We start from the raw sequence: 22,806 nt of genomic DNA, 5'->3' as shown, positions 1-22,806 counted from the left end.
TTCTCTATGTATGCCAAACCCTGGAATGAAATAATACTTTCTTCTGAATATATTACATCTTCTGTTTAGGTATTTCCTGTCTTATTGTGATTTTTTTTACTCAACAATTCTTATAATTGCAATTTGCAATCAGACACCTTTGTCCCGTTTTTACATGCTGAGGATTAGAAAAAAATTCAAGGAATGTAAAGCTAATTGCCCAAACTTCAACATTCCTTTTATCTTTTAGTCTACCTTGCCTTCCCCCTTTCACACAGATAAAAATGTTGGACTGGATTGACTCAATGTATCACTTACGTTCTTTTTTTTATGGTTAGCTTGTCACTGTAGATTTGCGCTGTATCACTCACTGACACAATGTAAAATAAAGTTAGGAATGAAGTAATAAGATTTGGGAACTGTCAGCCCCAGTCAGACTTTCAACATTTTCATTGGCAGATGAATCAGAACATTGTTCATTTTATCCCCTTAGAACAGAACAGACAAAAAAGTTAGGAAAATGTATGACATTTCAAGCATATAGTCTCAACTAGGGAGAGTTCTGTAAAACCAGAAGTGCAGAAAATATCATGGAGAAAACATGTAGTTCCTCCCTCTACCTCAGGGCAAGTCTGTCTTAGAGAAATGCAGAATCGACACTGAAGTCTTAGAGAAACGCAAAATTCACTACCTGTTCAGTCTGGGTGTCACATGATATGCTAATCTTTATTTTGATTTTGCCCTGTGGCAGCTAGAGGGCAGTAGCAATTCAAATTAAACTGTACACAAATGTTCTTCAAACTATAGACATCCAGCCAGACTAACAATAATGTCTCTTCTGATGTCAGCTTTAATTAACTTAAGATTCTTGGCTAAAGCACCTCCCCACAAGCTCCAATTAAGAGCCCATTCTGAAAGAACGTTGTGTTCCTGCCCAGCTTCCAGTCTAGGATTTATAAACCTTGCTTAGAGTATAAGTGGTTCTCAGAGTGGTCACATTAGCTCACTGGAGACAGAAAAAGAGCCAACCATTTCCCAAGATGTCTGTCCAGATATTGAAGCGTAGCTTCCAACCAGCCTGTATCCCCAGAAGGTAAAGTGACAGGAATTGCAATGTTATTGTGACTTACATTCAATATGCCTTCCAGAATTTGTGAGCTTTTCTCAATATATTTGTTAATTCAGAGAGAGAGAATGAGAGCTTTATAAAAAGATGCTATACATCCAAGATAGGGGATCTCAAGATCCATTGAGTATTAATTTGAATTTCCAGTAACTGCAGCTGAATAATTCTACATCTACATTCCAATCCAGCTAATTCATGTTCTTGGAGCAAACCTGTCCAAAGAAACTGTACTTCAACAAAACAAAATATAGTGGAGCTCTTTTGCCCCCCATTTAGCTCACACAGAAAAGAAATAATGAGAGAGAGAGAGAGAGAAGAAAAACTGTTGGCATGTAAGTAGGTTAGCCATTAGATTCATTTGACAGATACACATATTTGCTGAGGCCACATTTTGGTATTGTCAGCATCATTCATACTGTTGAAGGTCCTAATATAGATGTTCCTAGTGCTGGTTTGCCAGACTATTAAAAACATGGTACAAGCTGCAGATGAATTCCATAAAAAAAAAATGCAGCTAGGCATTTATATTTTGCGTATCCAGTATCTCTGTGTCTGAATTTGATAAGGAAAAGAATTAAAGCACGTTGTAGCTCCACTGGCTTTAAATGTTTTTGTGAGCATTCATGTGAATAAACATACAAGTCATGCCTCTCAAGCACATTGCCCCAGCATGTATCTCACACCTATTTTTCCCTCCTTTGCCCTTCCCATAACTGTCCCTTATGTCAACTACATTGTGTCACTCCTTGAGGCCTGAATAACATGAGAAACTGCCTTACATCGGTCAATCTAGGTCCATATTGCCTGTAATAGCTAAGAGTGGTTTTCAGGGTTTCAGATGTTCCTAGTGCCACTTTGAGATGCCAGGGATTGAATTGGGGACGTTACTGTTGTTTACTGGAACTCCGTCACTTTGATTACAAATAAATAGGCATTTGGGTGTGTACATGTGCACATGTGTGATGTAGATGTCTTAAAGAGCAGGGTATAGATAACAATGGTAAGACTGTGCACAAGTCCCCCAGAGCCAATCTGGGACCCAACACTTTGGATAGGCTCCAATCTGGGACCCAGCACTTTGGATAGGCTCCAATCTGACACAGGATGATCCACATTCAGCATGACCTGGATCTGAGCCCTGGAGCAAATTAGGAGTTGCCCCAGCTGGGAAATGTGAGGTATAAATCAATATATAATAATTATAATGATAACCAGAGATTTAAACATTAGTCTGTGTCCCCTTCTCCTTATTCTCCCCCTTCCCCAACACATGTTTAATGATGACTGATATGAACCTGACTAGGGCCAATTTGGTTCAGAATCTAGGCTTTGGACAGATGGTTGTACAGCCCTAAGCAGTAGCCACTGGGAAAGCGAATCTCCTCCCTTTATGTACCCCACTGTATAACACTTACCCTCACCTGGCTGATCCACCGGCAGAGCTGTTCCAGATAATGGGAACAGATTGTGTATATTTGACAGGCTCCCCTTTCAGACCTTCCTCCAAATGTGGGGAAGAGACTGGCATAGATTCATATGAGAATAGATGGCCCTCCTGCTTCTTTCCACATTATGTCAATAAAATGGAGAGAAATGCCTGAAAGGGTTAAGACAGGGGTTTTCAACCAGTGTGCCATGGTCAGGTGTGCCACAGGCAACACTGGCTTCTGTCCCTCTTTCCTTCCCTCCCTCCTCATGTCTTTGCCTCCCAAAGGCTTGCACAGCTGTTTTTGTTTTGTTTTTGTTTTTTTGCAGCAGCCTTGGCTACAAGCTCCATAGGCGAATGGTGCCTCTGGGGCTGGCCAGGAGCTAAGGCAGCCTCAGAATAAGCAAGCAAATGGGTGAGGGAACCCACCCAGCCAGTCCACAAGCCCTTGCTGGTGGGAACAGGTGGACAAGTGCGAGGCCGGGCAGGCAGGTGCAGTGCTGGCCTTTCTTTTGCTTGCTGTGTGCAGTGCCCGCCTGGGAGCTGAGTGCCCAGTGCCAAAGGGAGCCTTTCTGCCATGCAGGCCCAGCAGCACCTGCTGCCGCCTCCTGCCTCCCTTTGACCAGTCCCCAACAGGCTGCTAAGGCTGGGGGCATCCTCTTTCTAGGCCCCTGGGGGGCAGCTCGAGGAGGCATCTCTCTTTGAGGTGGGGGGAATCTCAGAGACCAGCGGTGGTGGAAGCTGCTGCTCAGAGGACTCCCAAGGAGAAGAGAGAGGAAAGCAGGCTGAGAGAACACTCCACAACGGAGGGTGTTCGAAAAGAGGTACGGGGCTGCTGGCTCTGCAGGCAAAGGGTGACATAACTGGACTTCTGAGGCTCAGAGCACATTTCCCCACAGGAGACCCGCAGAAAGAATGTAGCTGGACAAGGGAGCCATTGACTGAAAGAGGTTGAAAACCTTTGGGTTAAGGTGTCTCTATAGTTTGAAGGCCATGGGACCAGAAATGATCAAAGAGTCCATGGTTGCTTGTTTATTTGCTGGCTTGCTTCTTTAGAGTGAAACTGCCAGATGGGCCTTGATGGATGAAGACAGTTGGGAGTGGTTTGCTTATTAACTGGCACTTTATACATTACACCTGTGTTCCATAGTCTGCACTGGTTGCCAATTGATTTTGGAGTGAGCATAAAGGACTTCATTTTGACCTGACATCACTCATGCAGCTTAGTTCCTGGCAAGTTTGAAGAACACCTCTCATCTTGTTATCCAATGCTAGCTACCTTGTCCAAAAAGGTTTACATGCATTCCTGTCCTTCCAGTTTAAAATAGAGACTCAAGCAGGATATTTTTATTGATGGAATCTTACTCACGAAAAAGCATTTTGTCCTTCAGAAAAAGCACACCCTCTAACAAATGATTTTGCCACATCCAGCAGAGCACTTAAAATATATTTTAAGCATGAAAATGCATCTCTAAATCTAATTACATTGCTGAGAATAATGAGGTAATATTAAAACACGGAAGTCCTTGTGTTAATATTACGTAAGTTATTTATTTGCCGATAAACAGTAACAATAATCCAATGTTCCATGTCTTGAACCAGAGAGCTTTGGAATGTAAGAGAAACACAGAAGCAAGTGAAATTCCTGAACTCCGTTTATCCATATTTTGGCAAACAATTTTTTGCTCCCACACTCACAAATATGATTCATGAGGCAAAACATGGAGTGGGGAAATATAACAACTTGGAGGAACTGCAACCCAATTAGACAAATTCATAAACTGTGAGCAGTTGATGATTCGGGGTACATTCAGATGTGGGGATTATTGTGTTAGTTTTCCATGTTATAATGCTCTCCCAGTTTCTAACATTCCTTTGAAGCTACATTCTTTGTTGCATTATGGAACAGTGGCTTTTTGATCGATATACTGTTGTGTCACACTAAATTTCATTCACACCAGTGGGCATGGTGTGACATAACAGTGGATGTCATTAGTAATGTTGCCACCCTTCATACGGACGTGCTTCTGTTCTCCCATGATTCATCTTTGAAAACGCAGGGAAAGAAGCATCATTCCAGAAACCTGAGGATGTGATGCAGCCAAAGGCTGTGGCTTCCAAGGTAAAGATGGGGAAGAAATGATTCCCTCTTTGCTAGGTGTCACAGAGCAAGCCGACAGTAAATCACACTGTTGAAAGTTGGAGTTAACTCTTTATTAGCAAAACACAATCTTCACAAACTTGGCTGAGTATCAGGCCTAATGAGCACAGCAGCTCATCCCTGGTACTCATAGGTATTACCCCAAGAATCAATTGCTGAGAATAAAAGTCCTTGTCTCCCTACAGCTACCTAAGTCCCCTCCTCCCCAGGGCTTTCCCCAGCAATTGGAGACTGCACATGCATGCAGCCTGTCTCTGTTCTGCCCATTTCAGCCCTTTCCTGGTTCTGGAAGACAGGGGGAAGGGGAGCTTATCACAGCAGGAGGGGAAGACTCCCATGACTCTTCACCAGCCTGACTCATCTCTGTCTCTTAGCCTCACAATCCTCTCACTCACCTGGTTCTGCCTCTGATTCTTGACTTCTCTCTACCACAGACTCTACCCAGCTTATCAGCCCCTGTTAACTCTTCAGCTTCTAAAAACTCCTATTTGCCGTCTTTTTCCTCTGTTCCCTCAGACCACTCATTGTTGTCCCACCACAATTCCATGGACTCTGAGACATCTTCCTTGGTGGTTCCCCAGCTGATTCCATTCCTCTGCATCCAGACAGTCCATGACACTAGGTGAACCTTGGGTTTGAACCCAACACATGCACCCAGGCCCTACTGTCTAGCACTCACCCAAATTTTGCATGATAGCCCTTAAAGAGCAGCCCCAGATTATCCCCAGGCTAGATGCATGATTGAGGAGATATATAGATATATTTCTCCTCACTTTCCTTACCTGCCCAGATTCACAACCCCAATGGGCAACCAAACCACAACATTTCCAGATGGTACAATAATTCAAGGAGCAGATGAAAAATGAGGCAACATAAAATCAATCAGTCACGGCTCCCCCCCCCCCACAACCCCATCCCTTAGGGTGCAACTCTGATGTTATCTTTGCAGAAGGGGAGGTGGTGAGGGTAACTGCATCTCCACTATATAGGAGGGAATAATGCCTACAGTTTATTTCCATTGTTATCATTTTTATGCTAACAATTTATGCTAACAATTGTCATTGTTCCATTGTTAGCATAAATTGTTATCTGAACTCTGGCTTTCTGAACTTGCTTTTAAACCTCTGGGCTGCTGGGCAAATGAATCAATATTGTGCTGTAAAAATTATTATCATCAACCAGAAGTATTTATAAATGTAAATATGTAAGAAAAGTAATAGATGTCAGAAAAATTATAAAGTGTTTGGGAATAAAAGAGAGTGATCACAGTCCAGTGCTGTATCGTTAAACCTCTACATTTCTTTTCTTCCCATTTTATGGTTGATCATTTTCTTGTATTCATTTCTGGCATATTTATCTTCACATTTTTTCTTCTTATGCACCAAACACCAGTCATGAATTCAGACATATGATTTCACATTGTAGTAATTATATTGCAATCTACATTTTTCTTCCATATTTCTCATCTGTATTTCTTTAAAACAGCATGACATAATCTCCATCTATTAAAAAACCCTCAAGCCCTCCCTTTGCACAGTACCCTAATCTAGAAATTATTGTGTAAAGATAATTGGGAAAATTATTAAAAGGTCAGACATTTATTGGTCCAATCTGTTCACTTGCTAAATACAAGTACAGCAGCCTGAGAAACTCACTTTCCGTTTACTACATACAAATTATCTTCTTATTGTATAACACTTAGACATATTTCCTCACATTCTGATTTCTAGCATTTGGTTAAATGACCATATTATATAATGAAGCATAGATAAGACACTGGTATAGGAGACAACCAAGATAGGCTTTATATCCTAATTTGCTCATTTATGTGTTGTTATATGCCTACCTCTCTGCCTCTGAGTCACTTCTATTACACAGAAGATGGATATTTGTATGAAACAAAATGGAGGACTTTGGGATATGTTTTCATGATTTCACAGAACATTTTTTTGGATAGTCGTGTGTGTGTGTGTGATGAACAGAACTGTTTTTTTAACTTATCACTTAGAAATGTGTAGAGTAGGCCTGCAATTTACTCTGGGGTTACATTCCAGGGGTCCACACACAAAGGCAAAATTATGCAACCAGCCCTGCCATCCAAGGTCTTGTGAGATCTTGGATGGCTCCACAAGATACCACTGGAGCCTACAAGTGACCTTGTGCAATTGTCCCAGAGCCCTGTAAGCAAGGCACAGGGGTTTAAAAGCTGTTTCTGTACAGGAATATCCTTCGGACACCCCATGATATCTCATGGTATCTCATGGTAAGCAAGTATCTACTGTCTCCTATCTATATCTATCTATCATCTATCTATCATCTATCTATCTATCATCTATCTATCTATCTATCTATCTATCATCTATCTATCTATCTATCATCTATCTATCTATCTATCTATCTATCTATCTATCTATCTATTATCTATCATCTATCTATCTATCTATCTATCTATCTATCATCTATCTATTTGTGATCTGCCTAAAGCTGTGAGTGCAAAAGAAGAATAAGTGTGAGTTGCAGACCTACTGTACTGTTGCACACTACCCCAATCTCATAGTGGTGTGAAATTCCAGGGGTTCCAGACATTTACCTGGGTTAGGAATGAGGCACAGTGGAGACTGTGGTATCTTTATGATATATGCTTTATATACACAACCTTGAACTCAAACAGAAATCAAGCATGACTCAGGCTCTTTCTCCAGCCTGCTGCTTTTCCTGCAGCTCACATCATTGCCCAAGTCTCTAAACTCTGGCTTTATCTGTTGAGGGAGGAGACCCCACCATTTGCCATATTGCACCTAGCCCCTTAATCACTCATCACCTCACTAGGAAGCTAGCTTGGTTTGATTAGCTTTAAATGCTTGCTGGATCTAGAGAACAAAGGGGTCTGGTTTAGAGTTTAACACCTCAAACTCATAACAGTTTGTGTAAGCTGTGTGGTTAATGCAAGATCATAATTAGTTGTACTGTGCCCACTCTGAATTCCACCGCTGCAGCTCTTTGTCAAAATGGTTTCTAAAACCCTGGAAGTCTTTTGCTGCTGCTTCATCCTGTCCAAGTCTGCACTCAAGAGCTTTAAAGTCTTGACGCTTCTTAAAAGTAAATTTCAGATTAAGCTATATGGGTTGCATAGACACATGTTTTGCTTAAAACAGGATGGCAAATCCTAAATCAGAGTCTAGAGGAGAACACTCACAACATCTAAATCTGTATTTTGGTTTTCCCAAATGGAAACCAGGGCATTTTGAGGAGACTGATGTCACTGTGGGGTGGGTGGGTGGGTGTTCACTGGGGCTGAGAAGGGATTTCCACACACTTCACATGTTAAAAAAATTCCCTGTGGTGCCTAGAGCAGATGGCTGCCATATTCCAGAGCAGCTCAAGTGACCAATTGGTTTAGAGAGGCTTTTTACCTTTGATGAAGTTAAAAAGAATAATGATAAAAAATTAAACCCCTACTTCACATTGATGTAAATGTATTTACATCTAAAAATGTGTCCAAGCTGGGACCCTGGTCTTTGAAGGGGAATTCAACTCCACCCAATACATGTTTAATGTATCCCTTTGTCACCTGATGAATCACCCCTACCAGCAGCATTTCTACCATTTCTAGATAGATTTTTCTACATGATTCTTGTACTTTACCTGTTCTGAATGGCGGAAATTGTGTAAAGTTTATTGTCCGTCAAGTGACCATTTTCACTTCTTGGCCCTTGTAAATTTCTAAAGAAGACATTCCCTCATTGTTCCTTAGCTTCACAGAATATTGTTTTTGCCCGTAAATTTTATGGAACCCTCTGAGTCACACTGAGAGAATCTACACAGGACTCGTTCAACTTGAATAAGTTTCACAGAAGCCTACTCATTGGCTGTGATTTCCTTTTTCCAACTTTGTCCCAATATGCTCTCTGTAGTTGTGTGTGTATGTGTTTCATCTACAGATGTATATATGAATATGTATATTCCAATTTGGGGAAAATGCATTTTGACATTTTTTGTTGTGAAAGCTTTCCTTTACTTAGCTTAAAAGAAGTGCACCTATTTGCCTCTTAGGGTACACTGTAGGATATATGTTATTCCTAAATGCTACCCATGGGTGGCCAGTTTTTAAGCATGCATATGCAGGTAATGGTCCCACGGTGTTGAACAATGCTGCAAAGCATTTGCAACCACAGACACTGCTAAAAAAAGACTCATCAGCCTCATCAAAAGCTGTAGAATATACAACAATAATAATTGTGTGAACAGAGAAATCAAAGATCCCCTGCTTTAAATCAGCACATAAAATGGGGGTGGGGGGACTCAAGAGCTAGCCAAATCGGTTGAAGTATTTATCACCAGAAGAGCAGAGGGAGCCTGCAGGATTACTGATGATCACCTCAGGCTTGGCAGAGCAGCAGGAAATTTCTCCCAGTTTTCTACCCAGCAGGAAAACTAAATTTCATACGTTGGCAACCACTGCGTTCAACTCAAAGCTAATTGTTCCATGACAAAATAGCTGCAAGTATGAGACAGGAGGCAACAAAAACCATTCAGCACTTGTGAAATATTATCAGAATGTCACATGCTGGCAAGAATAATAATTTCTGTCACTTTCCCTGAATTTTAAGAAATAGCCTCACAATTTGAAAACACTCACAGAAGTTACAGCAAAAATAATAATTTTCCCCTTCCCTGAAATTGCCTGTTTTGTCATATTCAGATTTATACTTTGGCTAAGTGCTTAGGCATCTTCTGCCATAATAAAAGTGGCACTTGGTGTCTCTGCACAAAGGTTTTATGAAATGTACAAATTTGCTTGTGATTTGGTGAAAAAGCTCCCAGGCAAAGAAGATATTGGCTGTTTCCAAATTACTGCCTTAGAGCAGGGGTCGGCAAGGTTTACCTCGCCTGGGCAAGCTCACTCCAGCAGAGATCCCTCCGAGGGCTGGATCGCTTGTGGCATGAGCACACGCGGCCGCAATTTCCAGCGTCTGCGCAGACACAATTTCCAGCACCGCGGAAGCGAGTCCCCACGTTGTGCTGCACCAGTTTAGCACAGCGGGCAGGGACTCGTTGAGTGGGTGGCTCGTGGATCGATTAAACGACCCCCGTGGGCTGCTTGTGGCCCATGGGCCTTAGGTTGCCTACCCCTGCCTTAGAGCATAGTCATGTCCCAGGTCCCCAAAGCCTTGGATAGCAACTCATTTCCACTCAATGTATATTGTGTGCATGCATTCAAATGTGCTGTCCCATACCACAGAACCATAGAAATGCAGAATAACATCAATATGGCTGGTCAAAGACTCAATGTCAAAGACCACCTTTCGTAAGTGCTTTGGATGTGTCCCCTTTCAGTTTGTTGAACAGAAATCTATTAGCCACAGTACATTCTGGGCAACTTTCTGGGACCTGCATGCCAGTGGTGTAATGTTATTTACCTGTGTATAGTAGCATTGTTTCTATACACACTTCTCTATACTCCATGCAGGAAAGCAAGAGGTATTGTTTCAAGGATACATTCCAGCCAGGCAAAAACATTACAGGAGGGTGCAAAGCAAGGCTGGTGAAGGATGTGGAGGGGTGTGGCATATGAGACTCAAAGACATTATGCAGGCCTAATCAGGGATAGCGTTTTGTTCTACCATTAACTCAACCTTAAAGTGAGTTTCTGTGTAAACATCAGGAGACAATGCAGTTAGTAGTCTGTCCCTTTTCCCCAAATGCTCTGGAATACACTATATAAATGACAGTCACCAGAGGGAAATTCCAGCCTTTGAGAGGACTCCCAGTTAAAGCATCCCCACCCCAAAATGAATGGTGAATGGTGTGATGACAATGAGGCCTATTCATTATGTTGACTGTTTTCTTAAAAGAAAAAGTGAACTAAATTTGCTCCTGTTTTTCATTCATTACAGATTAAATGGCCATTTCTGATAGCTGGCTTTCATGTGAGTCAGCAATTAGAGGTTCCTTTCTGCCCCCAGTTTATCTGCCGTGCTGCTGACAAAGTATGAAAATGAGCAAAAATAGGTAAGAGGTTGCCTTTTACTGTTATAAGTGCGTGTATGCATTTGACTTACTAAGAAACCCTTACCATGCACACTAATGAGAGTTTGCATACATCTGTGTCCATAGAAATTGGTGCCATGGCATACCCTTTACAATGTTACATCTCTTAATTATTTTCTGTTGAAATAAATTCAATATGGCTTGGTCTCTCACCTCTAATTGGGCCATGGTTCTGATATATTTTCCACAGAAAACATTCTAAAACATTGCACTGCAATCAGCTACTAACATCCAAATGCTCTGTTTCGGTGACCTTTGATGCTGGGATAGGAATTTATGGCATAATTAGTCAGATAGGTATTTGCTTATTTGACAGTAATGTCAAGATTTGAGCTCTGTGGTTATTGTGTGCTTTAAAAGGTTTAAAAATATATTTCTCCAATAACTGTGCTACAGTTCCATGGATTTCATTATAATGGAATTGGTACACCCCCCCCCCATTTCAATTAAATATGGGATTCAGTTTAAAAGTTCACTTTTCTGGCAATTACTTTGTTGACAGTTCAGATTGCTAATCATGTTTACCTTCCAATTGGTTTCAGTCACTTAAAGGTAATAAAAGGTTGCCTAGGATCTATAGCCTTTTAGTGGAAATTCACACCTGAATCTGAGTCTGAAGAATCTGAGTCATAAAAAGCATGCTTGCTATTTTCAAATGCAGGAGCTTGGCACAATGCATTATGCAGTACATATCTAGGCATGTATACCAAAAGAAAATTCCACTCAGCTCAGTGCTTTTCCCAAATTAGTGAGCCTAGGATTCTAGCCTTAGGCTGTAATCTTTACCACACCTGGATGTAAACCCCATTAAACATGGTAGGACTTACTTTTGAGTAAACATGCACAGGATCATACTGCATAGATCATTTGCCTATGGCAATAAAAGCCAGACACAAGCAGCTAGCTCCACGTTGCCAGCTGTAGCTGCTCAAATTTAATATGCATGTCCAATAGTGGCAATTGTGGAATATGGTTTAGGAAACAAAGTACAACTAAGTATTGGGATCTGATAAATTTGCTGCGATATTCTCATAAAACAACCTTGGGTTTAATTCAAGACAGCTGGCATGCATGGAGAGGCATGCTGCCTCAGTGTCTCTTCCTGTTTGAAATTCTGTGTTCCCCATTCACTATAAAAGGGTATCTAAAAATGACCATCACAATTTGTACTTTTGGCCAAATTGAATTAAATTTATGGGCACAGGAGTCCTTCCAGAGTGGGTTACAACAAAGGTTAAGAGTCTTTATGTGGGAGAAAAATAGGATTCACTTTCCTCCATAACCCCCAAGGAAGATGGGGAGCAGCAGTTTGCCTCTAGCTCTTTCTTACCTTAAAATAATTAAGAGGTGGCCAAGTGGTGTATTCTTGCAGAAACATTTTTAGAACTTTGCATCTTCATCCTGGCCTTTTCTTTCCGGCCCCTTTGTCTCCCAATAGGCTTTTCATGTCTAAGATGTTGCCTACAGAGTTCTAAAGAGCTCCTTTTGCTTTGCTTTGTTTAAGCATAGCAACATAGAATTTTTTAAACATGTAAATGAAGCTTTTAACTTTTAAAAATATCCTCTGCTACTCTGATTTAAAAACTTTTCAGACAATATTTCAGATGGCCTTATTTCTTGCAAAGCCCATGGACTTAAAGAAACAGAGAACTATAGAGCTATACATCACAGAAAAGGACAAAAATGGCAGGGGTCCTGAACCCTCATGGGAAGACAGCTGAAACACACTGATTCCCTCATTATTTGGCCAAAACACAATACCCCCTACCAGTAGAAGCCATGGACACTATGTTCCACAATCTAAGAGCCACCACTGTTTGTATGAAGTTTGAATTGTAGTCTGAGATGTAGAAAATATATGATAGAATTCTACAGAATAATCTGCCTCTGAATCAAACTAGTGTAGTTTCCAGTAGAACTTTTGAGTCTCCTGTAAGTTTTTGCAAATTATTTGGTTTCATGGGCTTGAAACCTGGGTCAGTGGAAATGGCATTTCTTGCCACTAATGCTTTCAGATATAAGTTTGGTTGAGGTTTTTTTATATATAGGTTTTATGGTGCCTATTATTTCCTAATAAAGAAATTCCCATGGGGTATTTGGCTGGCATTCTGCTCATGATTTCCCAGCTTTGCTACAATGCTTGAGTGCACAAGCAGCAAGCAGAGAACCACTGTTACATTATATGGGATATTTCTTGTTGCTGGATTGAGCAAGCACAAGCAAATGCAAAACACTTCTAGCTGTGTTTAGACATATCATGCATTGGCTAAGGGTGCCCATGACAAGCTAATTTATCTGGGGAAAGAGCAAGACACAGTGAAGAATATGTTTCATCTTCTAAGCTGACAAGATGGATGCTTAAAGCATTATGAAAGCAAAGAAATGGGTCACCCTGGAACAAATCTACCTTCACCTTTCTTTTCTAGGCATAGTTATCCTAGACTCCATTTCTGTAGCATCTGCAATATGTGTTTTCATGCAGCATTTCCAATACAGAGTTGTTGTAGATGTTATTGGCTTCTTACATTGACACACTTCTGTCTTACATAGAGGGGTGGAGGGAGAGAACAATAGTTTTGTATGTTTGAATGAAGCGGGTATTGATGGTGTTTTCTCTCTCCTGAAAAGTACGTTCATGGCTATGCCACAATCCTTTTGTCAGATGAATCCCCCCCCCCACTCTTTCTGACCACAAGCAGAGATAAGTAAACAGGGCTGCAATCAGAAACAACTCGCGTAGTGGTGGAGCACTGCAGTAAAAGCCTCCTGGTGGCAGCATTTCTGCTACATCTTAGGACAGAGAGGGACAAGGTTGTGGTTGCAGCTGTGCAGCTGTATCTGCAGAGCCCTTCCACGCCCACCTATGTGCTACCAGCTTTGACCTCACCCCCATCTTGAGCCTCTCCCTTGCAGTTGGTGACAGTGGTGCTGTTACCATGAAGCTACTGCTGTGACTCTACCCCATCAGAGAAGCTGCTCCTAGCTGCAAGCCTATACTCACTCACCTGGGGCTAAGCTCCACTGAACTCAGTGGGATCTACTTTTGAAAAGACAAGTATAGGATTGCACTGTAAATCATAGTAACATAGGACCATTGGTCCATCTAGTTCAATATTGTTCACATTGACGAGGATTGAGGGACACTTTCTACATCCCTTCATTGGGAGAACTGCCCATTTTATTTTTATTCTCTGCTTCCTGTTCCTGAACCAGTTGCTGATCCTAACGAATTAGTGCTTGGTTAAGGAAGAAGAAGCAAAGAGTAGAAATAAATGGACAGTTCACCCAATTAAGGGATATAGAAAGTGGAGTCCCCAAGGATCAGTATGGAGGTCATTACTTTTCAACTTGTTCATCAATAATCAAGAGTTGAGGTCAGCAGTGATTTAATTGCTGGTGATATCAAATTGTTGAGGATGGTTAATTAAAAAAAATTAAATGATTGTTAGGAGCTCCAGCAACTAGATGATTCACCCACTCTTGAATATTCACATGACTGAACTTGCTTGATCCATGCAGAGATTCAAGAGGTAATAGAGTCGGGGCCCAAAGGCATTGCTGTTTTTTGAGCATATGAAAAGCTAGAAGCTGATCTTGAGACTTTCTATAGGCAAATAAACCATTGGAGCTCATTTTCTCATGGCTGCTAGCCTTGCTTTTAAGGAACTGGGACCATGACAGTTTTTATTGGATAAGTTACAATTCAAAAACACAGCAGGAATAGATGTTGTAATTCACCCATGATTTGTAAGCACCTGATGTATTATATTAATCAGTCACATCTATGTAAATGTGTGTACACAAAGATTTAGTGCCACCTCTTACAATGTAGTATAGAATTTAATTTTTAATTTTTTTTGCTTGTTTAATATAAATGGAAATAAGAAAGTCTTGACATTAACAGTAGCTTAGCAAATCTATTTTCAGAGAAAGCTTTGATTTGCAATACTGTGTAAATCACTCATTGTTCTTTGAAAGCTATTTCTTCAGCATGAGAGGGTAATATTAAATGGTGATGGAAACTAGAATATAATCATCTCGGCCATTGAGTTATCTCAGATTTTCCAGATGATGCTAATTTCCTAGCAAAGAGGCTACAGGAATGCAAACAAGGCTAGAAGCTACGCAGAGCAATATCCGCCGTTTTACCCTTTAGAAGAGAGATTAGAGAAAAGTGCAAATAAAAGGAAAATCAACTTTAGTATATTAGCAAAATGCCTGTCATTATGATGGGTGAAAAGGCCAGAAGATCACAGGGAGCTCACGGACTGGTATCAGCTTTGACACTAATCCTATTTGAGCATTCAACAACAAACTGCAAGCAAGTAGAGTGGAGAATGAAGTTGCACCCACTTGCCCTTGTCCTGTGCCTCTGTCCGATACTGCCTATGGGATGAGGACCTGTCTGGAGCAGGACAGAGTCCTGAAATATACATAATGTGTCCTCATCAGCTTTAAATCTGGACACTCATGGTTCTAATACATAGGGACAGCCTCCATGCACTCAGCAGGCTATCCCTGTTAACTCATAGACAGCCTTATGGAGAGGCTAGCATAGGTTCCATTAGTGGGGTTAAGTCTTGCAAGTGTGGCCCCTTCCCCTTCCTCATGTGAGTATCATTGTGGAACAGGGCAATTGTCACCACTGTGGAAAAATTGATGAGGGAATGCCTTGTCAGAGGCAGTAGACCAGGCTTCCTCAAACTCAGCCCTCCAGATGTTTTTTGCCTACAACTCCCATGATCCCTAGCTGGCAGGACCAGTGGTCAGGGATGATAGGAACTGTAGTCTCAAAACATCTGGAGAGCTGAGTTTGAGGAAGCCTGCAGTAGACCTCTGAATACTAGCTGCTGTGAAACACTGGTGGGGAGAGTGCTGTTGCTATCACATCCTGCTTGAGGGCTCGATAGGCATCTGGTGCGCCACTGAGAGAACAGGATGCTGAACTAGATGGGCCTTTGGCCTGATCCAGTAGAGTGGTAACATTGATGTGGGCACTGATGGAAGATGGCACTCTTTAGAGATTGACTGTTTCCATTCCAACCTGTTTTCAAACATGCCTATCCCTTCTGGTTTATGCATCAATCTGTTGTTGTTCTTTTTTTAAAAAAAGAATCCACATAAATATTGCATTTAGATAATATTAAATAGATATATTTTAAGGTATTTTCCCTCAAAACATAAATTACTAATTTATTTAGCCAGTGGATGGGCCAGATTAGTCTCTTCTTTGCCACAATGTTCTTCTTAGGAGCAACCATCCTGTAGCTCTTGGTCCCCTGGCTAATGGCAGAGGCTAAAGTGTTTGGTCCTTCAGCTCCACAGTCACATGACCACTGTCAGTTGAAACCAAGTGATCTACCTGTGACAGGGCAGAAGGCTCACTGCAACCACTCCTTTTCTGACTGATGGACAATGACAGGCTGATCTCCCCCTTGCCATGATTTTATCCTTGGAAGGTAGGGGAAGCAGCATGCTTGCAATAAATTTCTCCTAATATAATGCATTTTTATATATTTATCTCCACTAATATATTCATTTTAACACACATTTTTACTTAATATCTGCATTTTGGGAAACATTGATTGGAGAACTACACTGCAAAGCCAGATTAGTGCAAATGTTCATGGATGTCTGTTTCAGTTTTTGTATTGTTTTGGAAAGTGTGAATTTTATACATTTGGTTTTGAATGTGAAATGAACTGAATTTCTCGCCATCCCTAGAAGGCATTCCAAGAAGTGCAGAGAGCCTTGCATTGACTGAGTAGCATGGAGGTTATTCGAATGTTTAAATGCCAAGGAAAGAAAGGGGGAGAACTCTCAACCACCCCAAATGAAGTAAATATCTTTTTCCCATCCAGAAATGAGTTTTGGAAGATTTTATTTTGTCCCCTATTCCCAAAGAATGGTTGATAAATCATCATCATCATCATTATTTTTTAATTATTTTTTTTCATTGCTTTAATTATGAGAGTATATGCAATAAATATGGTGGAAGCCAACTTTCCAATCCATCTATTTTCTGCAAATGGTACAATTTGTTCCCTGCATGACAGACATGATGTTGCACACAGCTCTTCCTACACAGAAATTATCTTGATGTAGGGTGGGGGGGGGGAATGACATGAATGATCCTCTCTTATAATGTATGCCCTGGAGATCAGTGGAATATGATTCTACTGTGCCTCTAACTCAATGTCCACAAGATATATTGCATCTATTCATTTCATTGTATTGCTTAAGAACCACATTTTGAAGAGTTCAAGGGCCACACGATGGTTCCTGAGCTGTGAGCTGGTCATTACTTTTGCTATATCGTTTGTTCTCTGCATAATATATATTTCACTTACTTTAATTCTTTACTACACAAATCTTTTTCTCGTGGCATAAAACATGAACTTGTTTCTTGACATACTTTCTGAAACCAGTAGTTAAGATTTACAATTTCCATTATGAATGATATCTTGCAAGAGAAGAAAAACATGACTGTAAGGCAAGCATACATTTTCCATCACAGCACAGCAGTTCGTCTTCAGTGACTGATGTTGTTTGTAGTTTGGGAAAGTAATATTAGAGAAACAACAAATAAGAATTATATTTTAGCAGATACACTCATTGTTCATCCCATATTTTGTTCCATTCTCCAGTAAAGTGAGAGCTTATTACTGCCAATAATGAAGATAAAAAGCCAGTAAACCTTTTCTCATAGCTTAATATAACTATAAACATTGATGAATTACACATAATGAAATAGTCATTATGACAGAATTGTCTTTTAAAATGATGTATTTAGGGGTGAAGTCTATAGCACACAACATGCAGATAAATACAGACACGATAAATAATGGAGAGACTGAAACTGTAAAATGTGCATGTGTTTCTTTCAAATAAAAATAGCAGCATGTACAACTGAGAAAGAACCGAGAAAGGCTTGTTGATTAAAGTTGGGCATGGAGGATTTGTAGAGCATGAATTGAGGGTCAGGTTCTGTACCTTTGAATCATCATATGAGAACGTGTCTCTGTTAGCTATTGCAATTCAGCTGTTAAAATAACGCCTTTGAACTTAGGTCATACCCAGAATGTTGGTTTTGAACCTGACCCATGTCCACATTCCTGTTGAGAGAGAAAAGGGGAGGGGAAAACATCAAGGGAGCTCAAAAAATATTGATCAGATTTTGAAATGCACTTCTCTTCAAAACATTTTTTTAAAAGGCATTGTGTTTTCTACTCTGTAACACTACACAATACCACACTAGGGAACCAGGTGGTTTTGAGTTTTTCTCCAGTTATTGGTGCCTTGTGTCCTATGAGATCTCAAATTCCTGTAAAGCTATGTCCCAGCGATGACAATGGACAACCACTTCACTCCAACAGCGTCTACCTATAGGACTTCTTTGAGTTATTGGTGACAGTTTCCAGCTCCTCTGCATCTGATATTGCCTGATTCAGCCTCACATTTTCTCTTGCCACCCCATCTAGTGACTCTGTTGTAGAACATCTTAAGTGAACCTTCAAAACCAAGAATGTGTGGGATGGGTGAGCTAAAACAGGGCAACATTTCCCACAATGGTAGTTTTCTATACAAATTAAGGAATAAAAGTGTTGGAATAAAAGTATGGTTCACAATAGAAGATGCACTTATAATAAAATGATGCTTTTAAGTAAGTGACATTTTCACATTGCTCTTTATGTGAAATTTAGAGATGTAAGGATAACAGAAATCCAAGACAAAGGAAGTATTACAAAGTGTAACTCATATGTAGCATTGAACCACCAATTAAATGTGATAATTTCTTTGAACTATACTTTAAACTTTACTTTCTCTTTTTTTAAGATTTTTGCTTAGAGGATCACTATACAGACTCAGTAAAATTTCATACTTTTGTGAAGTAGATAGAATCTGAAATATTAGATTCTGAAATATGTGGTTTGCTATTTTCTTACCTTTGTATTTTTCCACTGGGGGAAAAGGTTGAATGGCCAGGTACCTTTCATTTGTCCCAGGATAAAATGAACTAGAGTGATTGTTCTGTTCTATTCTATTCTATTCTATTCTATTCTATTCTATTCTATTCTATTCTATTCTATATCTTTTGCACTTTGTCTCAGGTATTGCTCCTAATTAGGGCTTCCTTGTATGGTTACAGTGAAATATCTGAACCAAGGGATTATTATTTTTCTAGTGCTCTTTATGATACCTAGAAATACACAGTCTCCTTTGCTTCACACAGTAGAACAGAACCTCTCCAGCTGATGCTCTGGGCTTTACCCAGGCCATGCACCCTCCTGAATCAAATCTCTCACCAGCCCTATTTTGCACCCTCCTCATTTTGCCTGGCTGGAATGTGTCCTTGAACTCTGAAACTGTTTCTTAATTGCCTACATGGAAGACAGAGAGAAAAGTGGAAGAATGTGGACCATATATAGAAGCTAACCTACTGTGCAAAAGTTAATGTTCACATTTATTGCTCTGCTCACCTGTGCTTGTGGCCCTGTTCACCACTGGCATGTGGCCTCTGTAAGGTTGTCTAAAAGGGAATGTAGCTTTCAGGCCATAGTTGCAATAATGCCATCCACTCTTTCGTTACCTCCTCATAAAATTTATTTTGAGCAATAGAATTTTGGTTTTTGGGGTGGTTAACAGGTGCCCCTTAGTACTACTGAACTGAAACTCTTATAAACTGTGCCTGAACTTGCTAACTCTTTCAAGTTAGCAGATCTAGGATATGCTGCCAGCGTTAAGTATTCCCATCAAATGCAAAGTACAAAAACTGACTTAAATTTACCTTGGAATGAGAGTGATTGAGAGGCAGTATACATACAAAGGCAAATGGGGGAATGGAATCTCAAATATAAATTGTGCTGCTCATTTTGAGTCACAAGCTATTTCATTAGTCATTGTTGTGAAGATCTTTTGGAAGACAAATGAGTAGTTTTACAAATTTACTATGCAAAGTCTAAGGTGTTTTTGACCCTTTTAAACCCTTTTTAGTTTTGTAAACCCTATATTTAATTTTGTAAGCCCTATATTTCTAATCTGTTTTACCCTTTTTAGTTTTGTAACCCACCCTGATACCAGCTGGTGCACGGCTGGTAGTAAACAAAACATAAACATAATAAGTGCAAAGTGCTTCATACTTGTTCTAACCTGGAGTATTTACTTAGCAGAGATAGCTAACCATTTATCCTCCAGGTGTTTTGGGTTCTGAAAGCCATCAATTGCAGACAGCATGGCCAATGGTTGGGGATGATGGAAGATTTAGTGCAACAGCATTTGGAAGATCACAGGTTAGCACAGGACTCTGGATTTAGGGGATAGCCAGGTAACAGCAGTGCATATTTCCACTTATGCATAACCAGGACTTTGGGGATCTTTCCCAGAAAAAGTGGAAGCTCACAGTTAAAAGTCAAGTGAAGTGTTGGTATATTCTGTAGGGATTGAAAGTGCTTGAAAGACTACTCTGATACTTTAAATTAGGGCTGTATGGAGGAAAACCTGGCTTGCCACTCCCCAACTGGCTACATGCTGCTACGGTAGAAGGAGCTGATTAAATGCTTCCTGCCCAGCTGGAAGGCTGCAGTGATCAAAGAGCCTGTCTGCCTCTTCTGTCTTATCAAGTGGCTAAAAAATAAACAATGCACAGAACAAGAACTCTGAATACCGCAGCCTGTCTAGAAGTAAGTGTCAGAAATGTCTGTGCCATGAGATGATTTTTTTTATTTTTGGAGACTTGCAGATTTGCCATGGTAAATGTTGTTCTCCATTGTAAATAATGAATAGAAGAATAAAAGTTGTTCATAGGCAAAGCTTCTAGAGTGGACTCCATACATATAAAATTTTGTTACATTTCACCCTGGATTCTTCAAGCTTTAAAAATAACCAGTGAATCATGGAACTGTAGAGTTGGAAGGGACCACAAGAGTCATCTAGTCCCTGCAATGCAGGAATATTTTGCCCAACATGGGGCTCGAACCCACAACCCTAAGATTAAGAGTCTCATGCTCTGCCAACTGAGCTACAAGATGAACATCACAGAACTTCTGATCTGCCTTTTATTAGACATACCAAGACAACAAAGAAAGACATTGCTTAGATATTGAATATCTTTGACGTGTCATAGGATCACATACTCAACATGTGCTTGAAGCTAGCTAGGAGAATTTGTTGAAGTCTCCCCTCTCTGCAACAAATTTATTTGTACATGTGTGATTATAAGCTTTTCTTGTGTTACAAACCAGTGCACTTACATAGGCCTTCAGGTGTTTACTTGAAATGGGAATTGGTGGAAGGGGAAATGGTAAGTTGAGTAACTTTAGGAAAATAACAAGCTTCATAGTCCTAGTACATGAAGTATAATCCTGTCTATACAGTATCATAAAATATTTAGTCCTCTAGCACATCGGTGGACAGATACACCTGAGGACAACACATGCCCTCTCACTACTGGATGAAAACTGACAATGCTGGAAATTTCTTTGACAACAACTCAGGTATAGCAAGCAACAAGAAGTGAGCATCTCTGCACATATCTGGCCAATGATCTCCCGTCTGCCCCAAAGCATTGGATGCCTCTATGTTTAGCAGGTCATTTGCTTTCACCATTGTACTTGTTTGGCTTCTCGCTACATTGAATTTTATGCCATTTTAAAGTTACCTGTTGTGAAGGGTCAAGTGAGCATTTGTGTTCGATGCAGTGCAGTGAAAGAAATTACAGCTGCTTGCTGAGTTTATTTTTACACAGATAAGCAGCATTTCTGGGTGGCATCTAACAAAAGAGGTATTTATAGCTCTTCTCTTGCAGCAGTGATGGATGACAGGATGCAGTTTAACATGTACAAGTATTTTCACAACAATTTCATTTATATACCGAAGTAGCCATAAATCAGAGAATAGATAGAAGCTAATAGGATGAAATTGAGGAGAGACATACATTTGTGTAATACACTTTCCAGTGATGTCCAACCGTAGAAACTCTTTCCCCAGTGAAGAAATAAATAGAATTAAGCACATTGATTTGGGGCATTTTGGTGGCTGGAGAGACTATGCACAGCAGCAGATGAGTGTTTGGGGGGCATCATGCAGCTATAAAAATCTTTCAATTTTTTTTGGAGGGAGGACTTTAGGGATGATAAACATTAACAAACTGAGCTTATGGTGTATAGCTAGGAATGGAAGGTAATTCAGTTAAATATATATTTTCTAAGAATAAAGTAAATTTGCAGTTGGATTTGTTCTGAAACTGACTCACATCTTAGTAATCAGTTGGAATGCTTCCCCATGGATACATCTAGGCTTTGGATTTTTGTCTCGTAATAAAGTATTTGTTGAATTTATGTATTTATTTTTGGTATTTCTAAGCTACCTTTCCTGACTCTGGGCTCCACATAGAGCCTTACGACAATAACCACAATATGCAATTCTTTTTTCTGGAACTACAGCAATTCATTAAAACTCACAATAAAACAACCAAGTCATAAAGTTCAATAACACATCAACATACAGGGCAGGAACATTTTCTACAATAAAACCTTTCCATTAAAATCTAAGGAAAACAGTTAAGTTGTTGTTGTTTAAAAATAAAGATGTAAATTGAATGAATCAATCACATCTCTATCAGGTCAAAACTAGCATTTGTGTTGGGCACAGACACACAGTTCAACTAGTTCAACTATATTAGATAGGTTCACTGTACACACAGGTCCCACCATCCAAATGCCTGCTATACAAAAGCTCACTTATCCACACATGATGAATTAGTACACAAATCTAGCTATACACAACAAAGATTCAGATATCCAAACAGCCAGATAGAAGCTGTCATATAAACTGAATTTGCCACCTATGCTTTCACAGACAGCAACAAGTCTAGGAAGATGCTCAAGCTATGAACTTGATTCCTTCAGGATGGTGCAACTCTGCCCATTTTGGGTTGGCTCCCTCTTGGCAGATCAGCACATTTCTCTACACACAGGACGTGTATTGTGTGGATGCTACTTTATTTAGAGATGTAAACGAAAGGTCTGTTTCTCATACGGTATGCTCTTCACTCTCAAAGAAAGA

The 22,806-nt window shown here is 40.2% G+C and overlaps 2 long non-coding RNA genes across 2 annotated transcripts in view; one reads left to right on the top strand and one right to left on the bottom strand.

Annotated features, from left to right (window-relative positions):
- LOC310685469 overlaps positions 1 to 22,806 on the top strand; it is a 222,671-nt gene that overhangs the window by 52,951 nt on the left and 146,914 nt on the right. Inside the window, exon 2 of the long non-coding RNA XR_014515302.1 lies at positions 10,590 to 10,704. This is a non-coding gene — a long non-coding RNA (uncharacterized lncRNA). The remainder of the gene's footprint in view (positions 1 to 10,589; positions 10,705 to 22,806) is intronic.
- On the bottom strand, positions 17,608 to 18,776 carry LOC310685115. The gene is made up of 2 exons (XR_014515080.1): positions 18,690 to 18,776; positions 17,608 to 17,858 (listed from the first exon to the last, which is right to left on the bottom strand). It is a non-coding gene; the product is annotated as an uncharacterized lncRNA (long non-coding RNA).

The sequence above is a fragment of the Podarcis tiliguerta genome (genome assembly GCF_965153285.1).
Source record: "Podarcis tiliguerta genome assembly, chromosome: 9".
NCBI lineage: Eukaryota > Metazoa > Chordata > Lepidosauria > Squamata > Lacertidae > Podarcis > Podarcis tiliguerta.
Note: the sequence above shows the minus strand (reverse complement) of the source record. Positions and strands in the feature narration are given on the sequence as shown.